Genomic DNA, 21,154 nt, shown 5'->3' on the forward strand with positions numbered 1-21,154 from the left:
TGCCTACCCTCTTAATTAGAAACAGCAAAATGAAAATGGAGGATTATATAATATTTTTGAAATATACCACTTTTTGTGCAACACGAGGTCAGGCTGCTGTTTGCCTAGCCCATGGGAGAGCTCTTGAGATTTGTTCCAAATACTCAAATGGTACTGAGGAGAACTTCACATGGCTGATTGGGCTGGTATCCCTTTGCCATGTCCAAGCCCTCGGTCGATATCAGAACCAACTGTTTTGCTTAATATTAAACAACCTCTCACAGTTTGATAAAACTAAATGCCTTGCTCGGCCATTTCCTCGTTCACTTAAGACTCAGCCGCATTCCTGTTGGTTTCAAGTCGCATATAAGCAAGAACAGACAAAAAAGATAGATGTCTTCTCTAAAGGGCAACACGTAAACTAGATAAGTTTTACAACAAAGCAATAGATTCCTGTTTATTTAATTGGCAGAATTTGAGTTCCTCTACTGCTATGAAGATTGGGAGCTCATATTTCTGGATCATTGATCTAATTTTCAGGATTATTAGCTCAGTAACATAATCTTTTCACAACATGTGCAATCCGCTTTTTCAAAGAGCCCTTGATACTGGGGATGTAACTTCTTTTTAAAGCCAACACTGAGATTAATATCCGTCTGCTGTTTAGGAGAATTAATATGACCAACAGCCCAGTGAAGATTCGATAGGGGTATTCAAAATTCGGTAGGGAAAAATGTCTTCTGCTCATGAAAGATCGGAGCGAAGAAGCCACAGATCAAAAGTCATTGACAAGAGAAACAAAAATGAAATAAGAGAGAAAAAGCAAACATCTTGCAGCGAATCGCTAGGGTTTGGAATGCCCTGCCAGAGAGTGCACTGGAGGAATGTTCAATCGCATTATTTGGAGGGAATCCTGATTGTTTCTAAAAAGGACGAATGCAGTGTTAATGGCATATGTCGGGAGCATGGCACGAATGAATTGTTCATTGGGAGAGCTGAGCAAGAAGGTTTGGCCAAATGGCCTCCTCCTGCGCTGTAACAATTCTGTGATTCTGTAGAGTTGCTTAAAATAATATAGAAATTTTCCATGATCTAGTTTAATAGACGGGCATAATCGTGCTACTGAATAGTCCACTCTTGACCTTGGGATATTCCCATCAGAGAGGAGCTCCAGAAAAAGCGAGAGTGCATCAGGTTTTAATGTACACTTGAAGAACCCAGCAAGCATCACTATCTTTAGGAGAGAGAGAGAGAGACCAAGAGGGAGCAGGATGTATACAATATCTGTCATTCTATAGGAGCATATGTTTCCACCGATGTTACGACATCTTGACCTATCAGTAAGCATTGTGCGCTATAAACTGAGCCTGGAAGCTATGCAGCTAAAAAATCACAGGAAGAAGAAAACCGTCAAGTTGATGAAGGGTAACAGCACGGAATTCCTATGAACGTGGGAAACGAATAATATTGATTTAGATGTCTACTGCGACCCAATTATGTGAAAACTTACCAAGGAAAACACCGTAAACATCTGCGTAGCTGTCTAACCCAAAGAAAGCCAATCTAAGCTCAGAAAAGAGAGACCATGCCATGTAGTTCACAGTTCTATATGGATTGTGTGGCAGAGAAGTTTTGGGGAACTTGGAACATAGGGACATTGAACATTGGAGCAGGAATAGGGCATCTCGCCCTTCGAGCCTGGTCTGCCTTTCAACATAATCATGGATGATCTGGCTGTGATCTTAGCTCCACTTTCCTGCCTACCCACCTCTCCACCCCATCCCCCACCCCACCCCATCACCATCGACTCCCTTGCCTATCAAAAGTGTATCTGAGTCAGCCTTGAATAAATTTAAATTCCCATCCCCCACTAATGCAATTCCACAAACTAACGACCTACTAGTGATAAAAAAAACCAAATCTCCTCACTTCTTATTATTAAACTATTTCCCCTAGGTTTAGCCTCTCCTGCAAGAGGAACCATGCTCCGCTATCCACCTTATCAAGCACCTCAAGATATAATAACAACCAATAAGATCAGATCTCATTCTCCTAAACTCCAGTGGGGCTGGGCCCAACCTGTTCAACTATTTATATGAGGTAAACTCTGCATCCCAGGAATGAGCGGCGATAACTTCCATTTTGGAAGGATGACCCCTGTAACTGAGGATTCCAGTTGGCTTTGGTGCATGGCATTTGTAAAGAATGTGTTTGACAACAAGTATCGCCCAGAACCTGTGGATTTTTAAAAATAGCTTTTACAATCACAACATTATAATTCGTTGATGGATGGAACCCAGAGCGTGGTGATACGTGGATTATCATCGGTCTGACAGAATGTTCCAAGTACATTTCCGAGAGTTTTGTCTTAGGCCTCATATTCTCAGAACTTTGATAAATGACATGTAATTGGAGATCAAAGGACCAATTGCATTTTTGCAGCAGGAAAATTTGCAGATGAAATGAACCTAATGAAGATGACAAACTGAAAAGATGAAGAAGAGAATGTACAATAGCTGTTAACCATGCCGAAATTTGGCATGAAGGTGTAAAATGACATCCGATGTACGCATGTTCCCCGTGGAGACGATGAAACCCAAAGAACCAATTCAACTAATGACTACAATGGAAAACAAATCAATAAAGGGAGTTTTATTTTATAATGTTTACTTAACAATTAATTCCATGTGAACATAAATTAAACATGAATTAAATGACAAATTGCAGTTAATATAAACTATATATTACACTAAAACGGCAGGCAATACATGGATAAATATCATGAATTTACTTGAACACCTTCGGTCTATCTGCAAGTATGACCCAGACCTCCCTGTCGCTTGACATTTCAACAGACCATCCTGCTCTCATGCCTACATGTCCGTCCTTGGCCTGCTGCAATTTTCCAGTGAAGCTCAATGCAAACTGGAGGAACAGCACCTCATCTTCCGACTAGGCACTTTACAGCCTTCTGGACTTAACATTGAGTTCAACAACTTCAGATCATGAAATCCCTCCTCCATCTCCACCCCCTTTCCGATCCCCCTTTTTACAATAATTAATACATTTTCTTACGACAATATGCTTCTTTCTGTTCCCTCCTACTTTTAAATTTATTTCGATCTATTGTTTCATCTCCACCTTTTAGTCCATTTCAATCCCTTCCACCCGCCCTACCCGCACCAGGACCATCTGCCACTAGCTTGCTTCCCTTAATTTCCCCATTAGCACATCGTTTATATAATATCACCATCGTCAACACCACTTTGTCCTTTTGTCTATGACATCTTTGGCAGTCTCTTCTTGGCCTCCACCTATTACTGGCCCCTTATCGAGCTCTCCTGTCCCACCCCCTTCTACCAGCTTATATTTCATCTCATTTCTATATGTCTTAGTTCTGATGAAGAATCATACAGTCTCGAAAATCCCTCTCCACAGATGCTGTCAGACCTGCTGAGTTTTTCAAGGTATTTTTGTTTTTGTTCATGAATTTAATTGGCTGGCCACTTAGCGCCAATTTCAGCCACAAGCTGCTGTAAAACTCTGAACATTGTCAGGTGCAATTCCAGCTGATTTTCCAGTCCCGTCAAACCACTGATACTCATGCAATATAGATTGCAAGCAAGCCGAATTCCGCAGGCATTGTCTTCACCAATATGACACACATCTGCAAAATCTTCACAGCTCTACTTACGACTGGTTCAATGACATGAATGCACCAGAAACATCATAATCCAAACCCTCAGTAACAGCCCTTTGAATGTGTATGGACAGTTCTGTTCAATTGGTTCCTTCACAAATTATAGAAACAGGGGAAATGATCTTAGCTTCCCATATCCCTGCTCCTCGATTCAGATTTCCTGGTACTTCCTGCTCTGCAGCATTGGATTATTTGAGCTTGGTTGGCTCTGTGTAGTTGACCTGATTGCAACCACCTTCAGTTTCTATTGCTCGTCTGCTTTCAGTTTTAATTTCCCTGAAGCACAGAAGGTTCAGTTGCGTTTCAGATAGGATGTGTCCAAAGCCACCACACAACCCCCACCGTCCCCGCCCCCACCACCACAACACGCCCCATCAAAAAATTATGTGAAAGCACAGTTTACTTCAGAATGTTACGAAATGGGAAATTATTCACGTGGAGAAGATAAAAAGAGGATCGGACGAGCTCTGAGAATGGGAGAAAAATACATAGAAATGAAACACTTCCCAGAGCTCCTTATGCCAACAAAATTAAGCTGCCGCAAACAATGACCAAAACAAATATGAAACTGGAATTTATTGATTTCTGAATATTGATTCGATATGCTGAGGTAATACAGTCGCTTTCTAAATTACAAGCACCACTGCAATTAGCTTAGCATGTGCAGTTTTGCACAACATAGGATATTGCAACCGTGGAATGGACATGGAGGAGAGGACCAAGAATGACTTCGAAAGGATGTATCGAACTGGAACGATTATACAATCTGAGCTATTTTTCTTTGAAAAGGACAAGGAGGAAATGTGATCTGATTGTTGTTTATATTTGCAAGGTTCTAAGCAAGGCACATGATCAAGAGCAAGGGAACTTATTTGACATTGTCCAGAAAGGTAGAAGCAGACCACACAACTTGTGCTTGAAGGAGGCAAATTAGAAACCAAACTGCTGAAACAATAAATCATTCAGTGTTCGACCACTCTATCTGTAGGTATGGCGCAAACCGTTGATATCGATTCTTGCAATGTAAACTAGGTAACTTGATTCGTTGCATAACATTTTGAAATGCAATATCTGAGCAATTTGGAGGCATAATGCGTGCGAAGCGCAGGATTGTATGCGGGGTAAAGGCAAATTTAGTCCTATCATTCCTATATACCAGTTAATTTCCAGCATGATAGAAATACATTTAGGCAGTAGAAAGCAGTGGTTAGTAAATACAAAGTTTATTTTAATTTGACAAGGTTATTTTTGATATACAGATGTTTATTGCATATGCCCCTTGTTGAATTAATTTGAAGTTTATTGAATACACTGGGGACGTCGTCCTAATTGACCAATTGAAATTTGCAAAAAGATGAACTAGATTGGGTTTTGTCTTTTGTCCTCCAACAATTCCACTGTTGCTAAGTTTGTGAATAAAGGGATATGGCTGTGGGTGGTGCCTAATGCGGCAAGAACAACATGTGTACAGAATGAAATTCCATTTAAGAAAAACTCATACTGTCAAGAACTAAATCATGCACAGGACGGATATCAAACTCTCTTTATTAAGAAAGCTAAACTTGATACACAATGATACACGACAGGTAGGACTGTCTGCCTCTGGCAGTTAAAGGCATTCCAGTAACGCGAAGCTATTTGTAATGTACCAGCCCTGAGACTGCAATGGGAAGAGACATGCATATTTGTTCAGAATAAGTTGAAACACTGAACTGCTACAGCGTACCTGCACATTATTCGATTTACACAATCATACAGGATCACACAACGAATGACTATGTATTCAGGAGGGACAGCCGTGTTTGGCACTGGGATGAAGAAAAATGTCCAAACAAAGCTATGCAATTCATGTTGGATTTTACTTTATTTAAATGATTTAAGAATTAGTCTCAATGGATGTTTCACACCATTCTTGAGCTCCTCTCTGAATTTCCTCTGCGTTCCTGCATAAATAAACGGGTTGACACAGGAACTCAAAAGCTGAAGCATGAATCCACTTTCCTCGAGAATAAAATTTGATTCGCTGAAATTTGTGCCAGAGAAATAAGAAAGTCTGGCAATTCGAACATAGAGAATTGTCACAAAAATTAATGAGTATGACAGAATGAAACTGCCCGAGATGGCAAAGAGTAAAACAATGGACTTTCTTCGGCTCTCCATTTCTGGGTCGCTGTGATTGTTTCCATGGGCACGGAGCCTCATGCGGGCTGCATTGGTTGCTAGGATATGTCTGACAGTCAAAATATTGAGCAGTAAAATCAGAATGACTGGCAGACAAGGGGTTAAAATGCGGTGGAACCAATCATACACGGCCAATGCAGTTGAGGTATAAAATGTTTTTTTTTATGCTACAGCGCCTGGGTATATGTTTAACTACATACAAAGGTTCATATATAAAATACAGGAAAGAGTTTATTAAACACCTCAGTGTACATACGATTGCTATGACCCACATCGCTATTTCCTCAGTACAATATCTTATTTTCTGCTTCTGGCAACAAATGGCCATAAATCTGTCAAAGGTGAAAGCGACCGTTAACCAGACAGAACTATAAATTGATGCATATAGTAAGACAGAACGGACACTGCATACCGGTGTGATGGACAGGAAACTAAATGGGAAGTAAAGGCGAGCAACCCGGTTGAAAATCACAGCGGTGATAATTACTAAAAGATCCGTCACCGTCATGGACACCAGGTAGTAGGTAATACATCTGGAGAGGCCACATCTTCTTCGGGACAGGATCACAATCACTGAAAAGTTAGCTGCAACAGAGAGAAAGCGACAGAGGGAGACAATGATATTGTATGTGCTAGTGAGATTGTAAGTGACTAGGTTGGTCGGATGCCCAGAAAGTTCAACCATTTTTACAGTATTATATGTGCAATTTGCAAAAATTAACTTGTTATATTGGGTTGGAAATTTTCACTTCCAGCATGGACAATGATTTTTTTTATAAATATTTACCCTCACTACGAATAGGATATGACAATGTCGTTGGGATGTTCAACCCAGGCATTCAAGAGGGCATTAGATGATTATTTGAATAGAGGTAATGTGCAGGGTTAGGAGGAAAACGCAGAGCCTTGGCACGAGGTCAAAATGCTCTTTAACAGAGCCGGTGCCGACACAACTGAACAAATGTGCTCCTTCTTTGCCATTAAGATTCTGTGATTCTGTTAAAGCTTAATGTAGATAAATAAATAAAATGCAACACATTTAAACCGACTTTGCAAACTCTGATAGAAAGGAAAAAACTAGACAAATGCATTGTAGATGGCATTTAAATGCATGAAAAAGTAGAATGATGCAACGACCAACGAAACGTTTTGAAAATAATTAGTTAATACGGAAAATATACTAAATGCTGGATAGATCCTTAAGCTCCCTCATTCGGCAATTGTGTTCACTTTTGGAAAATTAGTCTGTTAAGCTTTTCGAATCTATTCTCAGAGAGAGGGAAACAATGGATGGACGGTTATTGGTAAGGACGCAGTGTCCAGACCAAGATCTTCCCTTGATGATTACCTGGGTTGTAATTTTTCCACCTGTCCCCTGGAACCCTTAGATAATGGTTTCCTTCCGAGGTGGTTCCTCAAAACTGGTTTAAGATGTCAGGAAAATTAACTGTTTTGCCTGCACAGTCGACATTGAACGCAAAGTCTTTCTTTCACACAGATACTAACAGTCATCGGCCCTCAATCAACCCAAGGATTTGACCGAAGATGGGAAACGTCGGGGGCTGAAGGAAATCCAGTGGTTAGCAGTGAGTACTGTAGACATGACAGTAGCAATATTGTGCAATGGGAGCCAGGCTGAAATAATTAAAGTTAGGGACTGACATTTTGTGAGTTTTATGTAAATGCAGATTCATTCACATAACAGCGGCTTGTCACTCTGCTCATATTTTTGTCACATTAACTCAGGACGTCCTTTCAAACATCACTATTAAATTCAATCGTGAATTTCTTTACTATTGAAACATCTAAATCTGTGACTCTTTCGTGGAAATTAGCTTGGCGCTGTCAATTAGACAATAGACCTTCCCCATGTACCCCTTGTAACAACTTTGTCAATCTGCCACGTTGACATGCCCATAAAATATTAGAACTACGTTTACATTATGACAAAAATGCGATATTTCACCTGGAATAACAGTATCGATAATAGATTAGATCTATATGTGTTGGTTGATAACAGTTTCATATTCCATACACAGTACGTGTCAAGGATGCAATGAGATTTCCCTTTACAGTACCTTAGCAGTGTGGCAATTCACCCAAAGTCAAGGTGTCAATGATGCAGTAGAGATGCATTAGTTGGAGGCGGTGGTGTCGCGCTAATATCACTGGACGATTAATCCAGAGGCTCAGGCGATTGCTCTGGCTTCATGTGTTCACATCCTAACATATCAATTGCTGGAATTTAAATTCAATGATTGAAAGTCTGCAATTTAAATCCAGTGTCGGTAATAATGGCCTGATACCATTGTCGATTGTCATTAAAAAGAAAACAAAAAAAAAACATCTGGAACACTAATGTCCTTCAGGAAAGAAAATCTGTCGTTCTTAGCTGACCTGTCCTACATGTGAGTACAGGCCAACGGAAATGTGGCTGACTCTTAGCTGCAACCTGGAATGGCCTAGCAAGGCACTCTGTTCAAGAGCAATTAGGGATGGGCAACAAATGCTGAACACAGTTCCCAAGGAGAATAACAACAGAAGTAAAAGCAGTGTTATCGCTAACTGCAGTACTTTACCTGGAACTCCGATTGCTGCAAGAACCGTATAGTAAACGGCAAACACCACGCCTTTCGGTAATCCGTGCATTTCTATCAGAGAACCGGAGAGCGCTCTGCACTACTTTAGAAAATTGTGACTTTTTTTTTTCTGTTCCAAATGTACCTTTTACTAATTTCTAAATACATACCCAATGGTCCAACTCCTTGGGGTACTTATAAGTAACATTTTGCTTTTAGCTTCTCTATACAGTGTTTATTAAATTTGTGCATTTTGCTCAGGTCCCACTTTCCACATTGTCAAAACTAAGCTTCTCTAGTCTTTCTTCACAGCTCAGCGTTTTTACACTTGTGATCAGTCTTGATTGGTGGGTTAAGAACTCCTTTTGTGTAGTTGAAGTGCTGCTTGTTTTGCAAGCTCTGGGGTGGGTAGTGGGAAAAGAGCTCCTCCGCTTTGATGATCAGCACCTCATAAGGAAGGTCCTGTGGTATTTTGGACAGCAGCTGATGGACACTGGCCATGTCACAGTCACACCTCAGTACTTCTTTCTCCCTGTGCAACACAATCGCCGCTGCAATGTAGACTGGCATCAGTGGGTGACTCGCTAGGAAGAAGTCATAGAGCCTGACGGTATGGCGAAACTTGGAGAGGACATGACTGTACCAGGTGATCAGCCAGCTCAGGGCAAAAATGGTTCCGACCTCAGCCCTCTGCATGAAGTTGTGGAGTTCTGTGTTTACCCGCTCCAGAATTGGCATTAGGTAGTTTAAAATATGCTTAGTGCTGTCCACTGTGGGATCCATAAAATCCCTGAGATGATAGGAAGATAATATCTCCATGAGTGCAATGGTCATCCTTTCACCGACAACCAGGAGGAAGGTCACGACAATGTCGTGATAGCCCTGATAATAGTGAAGCTGTAGGTTCCTTTGCAAGACGTAAAGAATGACATTGATCAGTTGCTCCTGTAGGACTCTACGTTCCTCTGGTCGCATGCCATGAGGAAACCTGCGCAGCGACCGTTGTACATCCATGAGCACCTGGTTGTGGTCTTTGTGGCCTTCCCTTATATCCTTGCCTGGTTTCGGAGGTAGGTTGTAAACATTTACATTCAGCAGCTTTGGCCAGACCTTCCTGCGGATCTCATCAGTCAGAAGCCCACCCTCGCTAATGGCAGATCGCCGCAGAGTCTCCACATCCACCGGGTCAACATTCAACGCCTGGTGAATAGCCACCAGCTTCTTCTTCTTCTTTGATTCTGGTTCTGCCGCTCTCCCGCAGGTAACGGTCCCCTGGCCTTTCACACTCGGCGTCCTGCCCTTCTTCATTTGGCGAATCTTGTTTCCTTCACCTGCTTCTGTTTAAAAAAAAAAGGAACCTGGATAGCAGCGGCTGCCGGAACCGCCATCTCTCCCTCTCCCTCTCTCCCTGCTGCCCTCAGCAGCCGGCCCGGCCCGGCCTCCGCATTTATACCCGATGTCAGGATCCAAGGAGGTAATTAAATGGGTACGTTAATTACGCTAATTGAAGCAAACAGATCAGTCATGATGCAATCAGGCTTCTGTTTGTTTTGGTGCAATGGACTGCATTCTTAAAAAAGTAAATTGACAGCTTCTGAAGTGAAATAGCCAAATGTTACAACAAAGTACAATTCTTACTTGTCAAACAGCACCGTTCAGTTCAGCTGTTTTCAATATTGATCCTTCTTGTTCAGCCCTCTCACAATCAGTGTTAATTGGTAAAACACAGTAACAGTCATTTTTCCCAGGTCCAGTTTCACTGGTCCAGTTTAGCACGATTGATTGATCAAGGTCAGTACAGATACATTCAAGACCACAGCTCCATGTGAGCAGTTACGTTGTGTCTTTGGCCAGGTTCCCAAGATTACATACACTGCCGAAAGTTTCAGTCGGAACGAAGTGATTGGATCAAGTCAGAACAGCAGCGTTTACTTTGAGCAGGGTTAGGTCAGCAATTCCACAGCCGTGTTCACAGACTCGTTTTTCCACCCTTACGTTCACTATGGGCAATTCCAACTCTGCAGGCATAATGACTGTGCCTATTGTATTTATTCTACACGTTTGTATTTGATGTGGGGAGGGAAATGTTGGTTCAGCAAACAGTCAGTGCCCACATCTGCAGTTCAGCACACTTACAAGTTGAGTCCTGTTCACCAGGGCTCTATGCACTGTCGACTGTCCTAGCTCATCACGCTTACATTCAGTCTGCACAGGTTCAGTTCAGCATATTTGATGCCAGTGCGGATAACTGCACGTCAACACGGTAACGTGTCATGTCTACCGGGCCAGTTCATCAAGTTTAAATTCATCGTGATTTTATATTATTTTTGTAAAAACGGACAATGCCACATTTTCCCACATGACTCTCCATCTTCCGAATATGTTTCCAAACACTTAACCTATCAATATCAATTTGCAACCCCCTTATAAATTACCTCCCTCACCAGCTTTGTATCGTTAAGAATTTTGGGTAAAGAACAGTTATCAAAACCATTAATATATATTTGAAGCCCCAGGACTTACTCCTAGGCAATCTACTCCTCACAGTTCACCAAGTTGTAGTTACCCTTTCACCCTGTTTCCCAGTCTACTATTAGTTAATCAACCTTCTAATCCGACCAATATATTATCAAACATGCTAGGAGCTTTTATCTTGTAAAGTAAGATTATATGTAACAGAATGCTTTTTGGAACACCAAACGCAGATGGTAATTTGGTTGGAAAGAATTTGAGCACTACTGAACAAAGAGACAAGTCGAAGCTTATCGTCTTGCACTTGTCAGGACTGTTCGCAAGAATACCAACATGAGGAGAAAAACAACATTTTCTATTGTGTGAGGAGAGAGTGCTTATTGGTCGCCAAGTGGACTCTGATTGGTAGGGGTGCTGCCATGGCGAATGGACCAGTGATGGTGAATGACAGTTAACTGGCAAGAATTGTTTGAAATATAAGACTGATAGATTGACCCTGATTTGTCAGGGCATTCCCTGAGGAAGGTGTCAGCGAATGGCCGCCTCTTGTTTTGTTTATTGCTGAAACAGACACAATGTTTCGAACAGCGGCTGAGACATGCTGTTTGATACGATTTTCGAGTCTATGGGACGTATTGCCTATATACCTACCATCACACCAGCATGGAATACATATACCACGTTACTCATTTCCTCACTTGATGATGAAAGGGGGCGAATTAAAGGCATTCACTGGTATATTGGCTACCCTGCTCATATAATTTCACACTGCATGACACAGAAAATCTTAAATCATCAGGCCTTCCTCTTCCTCCTGACAAGTGGCAAGTCGACCTGGAAGGGCAAGGCATCTCAAAAACGTGAGCAACAGGTGAAGCTGTTTCACGCTGCAAAAATGCAATAGCAACACGAGTGTTATTCGCCACTAAGAAGATGCTGTTGTCAAACCAAAAAGATGTTCTGCCTACTATACAAATTAGAAAAATGATAAATGAATTTCAGTGCGGGTGTCATGCTCGGTATGCAGGCAATACATCGCAAAGGCTGGTGGATCATAACAGACAAGGGAAATATCATGTCCAAACAGCCCGTGCTTACAAAACTCAAAATACAGCGTCCAGCACTGCATGTAATTCCACGATTGGACAACATTTTGACAAGTAATCATCAATGTGCTAAGAAATGCACTGACAACGACTTTAAGATTGTCAGACGGGTGACAATGTGGTGAATTTTCGTTTACTGAAGCTACGTATATAAATACACTGGGCTCTGTTATTTTCAGACAGGTTTAAAAAAGAAACCTGAACAGATTGCTCCTGTTTCAGCTGAACGAAATAAGTAAGAGGCATTCGCTGGCTCATTCCTCTGGGCAATGCCTTTACCAATCATGGTCATGCTGCCTCACTTAAGTTTCAAGCATTGTTTGACAGATAAATGTTAGTCACGATCACTGGTACATTCTTCATGGCAGCGCCTCTAGGAATAATTCAATTTGCCAACCAATGTGCACTCTCGTCGCGTACAGTATATATTGTTGATTTCCTCTTATCTTGGTATTCTTTCGAAGTATCCTGATGAGTGCAATACGAAAAGTTTCGACATGTCTCTTTTTTTCAGCAATACTCAGATCCAAATACATTTAACCTACCGGATTGCCTTTAACCATCCTACTTGTTAACTCCTCAAAGACCTCTAATACATTCATCAAATGTGATTTCCCCTTTCATAAAACTATGTTGAATGTTTTTGAGTGCATTATGATGTACCAAATGCCTTAGCACAATCTCTTTAAGAGAGAAATCTACCATATTTCTAGCAACAGATGAAAAATTACCTAGCCTATAGTTTCCTGTTTTCTTTCTCCATCTATTCCTGAGTAGAAGCATTGCCAATCTTTCCAGTTTTCCAAACTTTCCAGAATGTCGATCATGTGGAGGTTTTGCATCTACAAATAATGCATCAATCATTTTGAGTCGTACATTGTAGGCCATAGTTCGAGTGGACTTGTCAGTTTTTAAAAATTCATTCATCGCTTGTGGGCGTCGCTGCCTGGGCCAGCATTTATTTCTTATCCTACTTACCCTTGAGAAGGTGGTGGTGCAATGCCTCCTTGAACCGCTGCAGTCCATGTGGTTCAAATAAATCCATCGATCTTTTTAGGGAGGGAGATCCCCGTTTTTTATTATTTAGTGCTTCCCTCGTGCTTTCCCCCCCTTTTATTCTTCCATAGGATATGGTGTTGACATCAAGGCCAGCACTTGCTCGCCACTTATAATTGCCATTGAACTGAGTAACTTGTTAACCATTTTACTCGGCTGTTAAGAGACAACCATAGCGAAGTATGGTAAGATGGCAAATTTCATTCCGTAAAGAGCATTGGTGATCCTGATGCGTTGTTATGACAACAATATTAGTTTCATGCTCACCATTCCTGAAACTGGCTTTCAAGATTAATTAACTGAATATAAATCCCACCAGCTACCATAATGGTATTTTGACACAGCTCTCACTGCAGTGCTGGTCCAGTGGCACTCTCACAATGCCACCATCTTCCTCTCTAGTGATGATGATTGTATCAATTTCTTCTCCCCATTTTGACCCTAGAGGTGTTCCTATTCTAGGGATGTTTTGGTTCCTTAAGCTTTAACAACAGATGTAAGATGCTTGTTAAAATGTCTGCCATTTTACTGTTTCCCATTATTGATTCCCTGTCTCACCTGCTAAAGGTCCAAAATTCAATTCCGCTATTGTAACGTTTTTAATCTGCTTGTAGAAAACTTTTCTGCCCTGTTATATGTATGTATTTAAGTATGTGCTTATGTACGTATCGATCTATCTATCTATCTATCTATCTATCTATCTATCTATCTATCTATCTATCTATCTATCTATCTATCTATCTATCTATCTATCTATCTATCTATCTATCTATCTATCTATCTATCTATCTATCTATCTATCTATCTATCTATCTATCTATCTATCTATCTATCTATCTATCTATCTATCTATCTATCTATCTATCTATCTATCTATCTATCTATCTATCTATCTATCTATCTATCTATCTATCTATCTATCTATCTATCTATCTATCTATCTATCTATCTATCTATCTATCTATCTATCTATCTATCTATCTGTCTGTCTGTCTGTCTGCCTGTCTGTCTATATATCTATCTGTCTATCTATCTGTTAATCTTTTTATCTATATCTATGTGTGTGTATATATATGTGTATATATATTTTTCTTTCACTCCACATTCTCGTTCTCTTATTTTGCTTTCAGTCATCCGTTACAAATTTTGAAAACTTTCCTAACTTTCTGGCCTACCCTAATATTTGCAGCATTATACAGCTTTGCTTACAATTTGATAATTTTCTTAACTTCCTTAGTTATCAACCATTGGTTTACCCTTCTCATTGTTATGGCACAGTGGATGGTGAATGCCGAGCTGATCAATTCCTAGAGGGAAACTTGAAACAGCTGCCACAACTGGATTGCAATTTGTATTTTATTTTGAGATGTGTGACTTGAATTCAGTTGTAACAAGTGCATCGAGTCTTAGGGGCCTTCTTACAAAACTATATTAAACATTTATGAATAGAGGGACATGTTTTAAGCACATACTTAGGCCTCCAAATTACCACTCTAATAATTCCCAAATTCCCTGGTTAATCGGACAACCAGCTACACTTCCGTTAATGCAACTGTAAAAACAAATAAGCTTCAACAGATCCAGGCAAAGCACAAAATGCCCTGGGCAATGATATTCACAATGAGTTTTCTTAGCATTGATTCCTGTGAACAGCAACTTGATGCATAGAGGCTGGAGGCGTTTCACATTTGTGTTAGGTCTTAGAATTCCTTCCCCCTTACAAGTAACCTGATCTACACTATATATGTTTCTCTCTTTGTAAATGTAAAATCCATTGTTCCAATGTGTCTTTGCAATTTTACTTTTCTCATAATATAAATCGTTCACAGTACTCATCAATAACCTACGGAAAAATAAACACAACATTCGGCTAAGCTTCTTATAGCTTGGAATGACATCTCATCAACTCTTTGAAATTCAAACCAACATAATTTACCTGAAAATGCAACTGTTCCTCAGACCTCACATCCTAAAACTTCAGCCATGTTTACCTGTTTAACGCTTCAACCCTGGCTTCCATTTTGATAACTCAAAAACGACAGAGCAACTGCCTCCAATTCAACTAACTGTCCTCCACACGCAGATACATAAAGTCACACAGAGAAACCATTCAAAACTCTACTATTAACATACCTTTACAAGCATCACAAAATTTTATGAAAATTATTATTTTCATGGCATCGTAGGCGTTTTCTTTCTGAATGAACCATGTCTTTACTGAGGCGGAGGAGGGAGGGTGGAAGTGGTAAGGTGCAGGAGGGAGGGGAAGGGGTCGTTGACGAGGCTGTAGGAATTGGAGGGAATGAGGATGAGGTGATCGTCTGCCGAGGCAGACAAAATCTTCTACTTTGATGGAATTGAAAGACGATTGTGCAGTTCATCTAGGATGCAAGTATTGAATCTTTTTCCCACAAATATGAATTGATGATCAGCATGTCCCATTGTGCAATCTGCTGTTAGTTTTTTGGGCGTGTTTAACCTCCAATCCCACGAACTCCGTATTTATATATTCTTTTGAGTCTTTAACATTTCAGTCAATTGGACACAATCTAGTCAAGCTACTCATGAACATTCATTAAGCAACAAAAGCTATACGTTACAAGTTTTTCAGTGATGTTACGGGCTCAGCGCAGTCCTTGCCTTCCTACATAGCCTAAGGCGTGAAGCAACATGTGGCCCTTTCTGTCAACACTCGCCTCCAAACCCAGCCCCCACCAACCATCACCCTACCCCTCTCTCTCTCTCTGTCCCTCTGCCCTCCCCAACACCCCCACCAACCACCACCCTCTCCATCTCTCCCTCTCTCTCTCTCTCTCAACCTCCAACACCCTCCCCCGCCGCCAACCATCCCAGCAACCCCCAACCTCTCCCTCGCTCTCCTTCCCCCAACACCCCCCTCCCCCCCCACCCACCCTCCCCACCCTCCTCCCGCCCCATCCCGATTCCTCGGGTCTCTTTTCCCAGCTAGAAAACAGTCTTCAGTTTCAAATTCAGCTAGCCTGGCAACTGAAAGCTGGAATTTTCTAACTCTTTCCACACGACAACCCATTTGCACGATCGGTGGTGTTGTTGAAGTTTGATTGGCTTGATCAGCGCATGATCAGCCCCCGATTGGTTTGTTGAGTCCATGATGAGTTTCTTCGTCGTTTTTTGAGGGTGCAATTTCACTACTAATGTCACTCCCTGTTTCCTCCTGACTGGCTCGCTAATGAGTAAATTACAAATGGGACCATGCTGCCCATTATTGTTTTTATTTCCTGTTATTTCATTCAGTTTTATTACTTTCTACCAAGATACCGACGGCCTGCAGGGAGATTCAGTGTCGATTTATTTAAGATAAGAAAACGTGTCATGTCTTATTCTAATGATCAAAATTTGGAACTCATCTTTGCAAACATCTAATCGAAGTACCTGTATCAATATGGTGTGCTCTGTAGCATTCTCATGAAGGCAGGAACTATTAAGTATGTTTTCGCTGAGCGAATGTACTGGCCATTAAATGTTTTGCCATATCTGCCAGTTCATGCCATCAGTTAATTAAATAGAGTAAACAAGTTCGTAGTGCGTCATAGTCTTCCAGGAATTACAAAGTTACAGAACTTACACAAAGACTAAGGTAGAAGCAAAATATCGTGGATGCTGGAAATTTGAAACTAAAAAGAGAACGCTGGAAAAACTCAGCAGGCCTAAGAGCATCTGTGGAGAAAAATATGCGTTGACGTTTCAACTCCATATGACTCTACTTCAGAGCTAAATAGAAGTAAAAATGTGGAGGCAAAGGAGAGATTGCCAGAGATGTCATGGACAAAATGACAAAGGCGTGTTAATGATAGAGGCACTGGCTAAAGAAATTGCTGATGGTGGCATTAAAGTCAGAAATCAGAATGTGATAATAGCAGAACTATGATAAGCACTCTGGAAAGAACAACAAGAACATGTGACAGTTGGCCATGGTGGGGGTGTGGAGGGGGCAGAGTACTGTAATAGGAAAAAAGATTGAAAATGGGAAAAAAGGTGGAGATAACAAAAATGAAAATAAATAAAACAGTTGTTAAAAAGAAAAAAAGAAAAAATAAGAAGGAAAAATAAATAATACTGATTAAAGAGTATGAAAAGGGGGTGGGGATGGAGGAGAGAGTTCATGTCCTGAAGTTGTAGAACTCAATGTTAAGTCCGGGAGGCTGTAAAGTGTATAATCGGAAGATGAGGTGCTGTTCCTCCAGTTTGCATTGGGCTTCACTGGAACATTCCAGCAGGCCAAGGACGGGCATGTGGTCATGAGAGCAGTGTGGAGTGCTGAAATGGCAAGAGGCAGAATGCTTGCGTCAGGCTTGCAGACAGACCAATGGTGTTCCTCAAAGCAGTCACCCAGTCTGCGTTTGGACTCTCCAATGTAGAGGAGACCACATTGGGAGCAGCGAATACAGTGGACCAAATTGAATGAGGTGCAAGTGAAGCGCTGCTTCACCTGAACGGAGTGTTTGGGCCCTTGGGCGGTGAGGAGGGCGGAGGTAAAGGGACAGGTGTTGCACCTTCTACGATCGCATGGGAAGTAGCTGTGAGTGTGAAGTAAGGTATTGGGGGTGATGGAGGTGTGGATCAGGTGTCCAGGAGCGAACAGACCCTACGGTATGCCGACAGGGTGGTTGAAGGGAAGATTTTGCATCATGCAGGAGTTGGCGGAAATGGCGTAGGATGATCCTTTGAAAGCAATGGCTTGTGGGTTGAAACGTGAGAACAAGGGGGCACTTTCATGGTTTGGGGAGGAAGAGGAAGGTGTGAGGGCAGAGGTGCGGGAGATGGGTTGAACACGGTTGAGGGACCTGTTAACCTCAATGGGTGGAAAAACTTGGTTAAGGGAGAAGGAAGACCTGTCAGAAGTTTTTCCCCCCCAGAACCATAATAGGGATGCCCTTGTTCTCACTTTTCACCCCAACAAACTGCGCATGCATAGGATCATCATCTGCCATTATGGACAATGCCAGCATGATGCCATCACCAAACACATCTTCCCTTCACCCTCTGCTGTCGGTAAACCGTAGGGGCGGTTCCCTCCGCGACACCCTGGTCCACTCGTCCGTCAGAACTGATCTCCCTCCCACGGCGCCTTTTTATGCAATCGCAGAAGGTGCAACACCTGTCCCTTTCCCTCCTCCCTTCTCACTGTCCACGTTCAGTGAACACGATCATATTCAATCTCGCCTAGTTGAGGTCTGCAGATAATTAGGTGAGCATGTCTAGTTCAGCACGTGTAGATTCAGAATGCGCAGAAGGGGGTTTGCATCTTTATTCTCAATCAGGACAGCTCTAGTTCACCCTCAATGGACACTAAATGTGCACCGGCGCGATTCAGCATGATTGCTGCTAATATGCACTCCTCCACTTCAACACAACTTTAATTTGTGCGGCATGTCGCGTTCAGGAAGCTTGCTTGCAGTATGTGTAGGCCCAAGTCTGCACGTTACCTTTCATTTTGGACTGGTCACTCCCATTAGGCTTACGTTTATTTTGAAAACATCCAATTTTGCTTCATCGTATTCACTCTGGAGAGTTAACTTCACTATGGTGACATTCGGTGTGCACATTTCCAGTTTGATATCGTTACTTTCGCGAATCTAATCTTTTTTGTATGCGTTGTTAAGCTGTTCGAACATGTGTTTACATTTATTCTTAATTTACTACCATTTTGAGGGGATGGAATGAGTGAGTGACGCTATCGGACTTATAAGTGGGGAAAGCGGTGGATGACTTTATTCAGCAGCTCCATTGTATTACATTTCCAAACAATGAATACTCCTTGAATTAAAACTTTGTTTTAATTACATCTGGCCATTCGGATAATGTCACTGGCGCACGAGACCCTCATGGCATGCTGTTCACGTTTCTTTCAACGTGGCATGTAAAAGTTCACGTAATGCACTTCAATGTGAGATCAGTGTTTTCCTTTGCTGAACTCTGTAGCAACGTGGAGGAGAGCCACAGATTCGCATCTTATATGGCTGCTCGCAGCCAGCAAGCGGGATCCAATGGTGATAAGGAGGTTGTGTGCTGGCATGGGGGTATTAGAAAGTGGAAGGCCGATCCGAATGATGACGTAATGTCTTGTCAGCTCATAACAACTGAATTGGGAGCAGCCTGCAGTCCTGGATGCATTAGGGTTGGTGGAAACAGTCAGCCAATGTAAGAAAATTAGGCTCCTAAAGGGCCTTTTCAGTACGGTTCAAAGTGTGTCTATCTCATGCTATTCACTGGAATGGTTCTTACAGTGCGTTTAATTCACTGAGAACATTTCGATTATCCCCATTGAGAGTGACCTTCGCATTTAATAATGCACAGATGTGAGAGGCAGTTGCACCTGTAAGTTCAACAATTTCCCACAAGTTGGTGCGTACATCACTGGGCTGGAACATAATCACAGAAACATGGTTTCATCCACAATAAAGGAAACTTCCCTAACTCCTCATAAGCATTAATACGTGCCAGGAATGAGGCACGCTGGATCATTTTGCTCTCTCCCTAAGTCATGTGCAATGCAATTTAATGAGACAAACGTGAATACAATGAAACCAATGCAAGGTGTAATGTTTTCAAATAACATTTGAGTTTGGAAAGCACAAACCCGAGCGACCTTTATAACCTCCATAAATCCCATGGAAATTACAATGGAGTTAGACAGAACTACTATGATTGTGATGAAGTGCCTCCCATTTTGTCCACGAGGCTGTATCGTTGATCACCCATAGCTGCTATATTTTCAGCTGATAGAGAGTGTAATCACTGAAGAGCGTCGCCCGCCTCGTGATCGCCCTTTTCTACAATGCACAGTTCAATTTTTAATTGAAATCATCAGGGAATCAACAAAACTTAAGAGGTCAGAAGTGGTGGACACTTTCTGTCCCAGGGCGAGGAATAATGTACCACCGTTTAAATTAAGCACAAGGTTTTCTCCGTCATCATTGTTTGTCTTATTTTACTAACTTAATTATCATCATTGTTGCTGGCGTATAAAGCTCTCCCAATTCTCAGGCTAAATATCTGCCTTGGCAAATTTGCATTCCATCCATGCCATTAAATTATGTCTATGAAATCGTCATCATGTTTCGCTCGTAACAACTTAACCTGTTTCATTCCCGCTGCCTCTCAATGACCACCAAATATTTGATTGTTGTCAATCGTGCCAAGTGTAATCAGGGACTTTAATAACTTGCCATGATTTCTTTTGTTGTCTCTCGCGTAAAGCGATCAGGAGATATCGAGAAATTTCATTCTGTCCGCCAAAAACCCATTCAAGAAAGCATTAAAAGAGCAGGACTCTTTTATCGTGTAGGTGCTCAGAACACGGAAAAGTGGGCACCCAGTTCTGGCTGAAAACTTACCAACACATATCAAAGTTGTATGGATAAGGTGTGTGCTTTGCTATTTAATCTTGATCACCAAGACCATGAAGTCAATATCGATTCACAAAAGAACAATTTTACTGCATTCGTTGGAACTTTGGTCCTTCTGTTCAAATAATAACACCTACACAGTGCAACGAACAGGCATTCTCCAAATAGGTAAATAATCATGTGGATGGTTCTTGCAGCTGAGACCTCAGGCTCTGTCCCATGGCAAGTTATGAGAAGCACACGAGTAGAAAACGCATTCTCTATATAAGAATAAATCAAGGGCAAGCTGCATTTTTCCTTTCTTTCCAATTGAAACGTTGTACATTTTTCCTCATTTTATTGTCCTGTTAAAATGTTGATACATACTTACTGAAATACCTTTGCAGTTGTGAATAACATACCCAGTTGCTTGTATAAAGTATGGCTTGTTGCATAATTACTTTAAACTAACACTGAAAAGGGAACTGTATCAGGGGCAATTTAAATTTATTTTGTAGTTCAGCTGCCAGGTGGGAAGCTTTAATCTCTAACCACTGTTGCATAATTAGTTAAATATGAAAGTGATGGGGTATATCAACAGTAACTTCAACTCCTTTCTGAATTTACTCTGAGTGACTGCGTAAATGCACGTATTTGTACAAGGACTCAAAAGCTGATGCATAAATCCGATTTATTGCAGTACATCTGAAATGC

The 21,154-nt window shown here is 41.4% G+C and overlaps 1 pseudogene; it reads right to left on the bottom strand.

The window, feature by feature from the left end:
• Nucleotides 1-8,574: 8,574 nt before the first annotated feature.
• Nucleotides 8,575-9,868, bottom strand: LOC144697644 (TBC1 domain family member 20 pseudogene; annotated as a pseudogene).
• Nucleotides 9,869-21,154: the final 11,286 nt, after the last annotated feature.

This window comes from Cetorhinus maximus, chromosome 23 (assembly GCF_964194155.1).
Source record: "Cetorhinus maximus chromosome 23, sCetMax3.hap1.1, whole genome shotgun sequence".
Taxonomy (NCBI): Eukaryota; Metazoa; Chordata; class Chondrichthyes; order Lamniformes; family Cetorhinidae; genus Cetorhinus; species Cetorhinus maximus.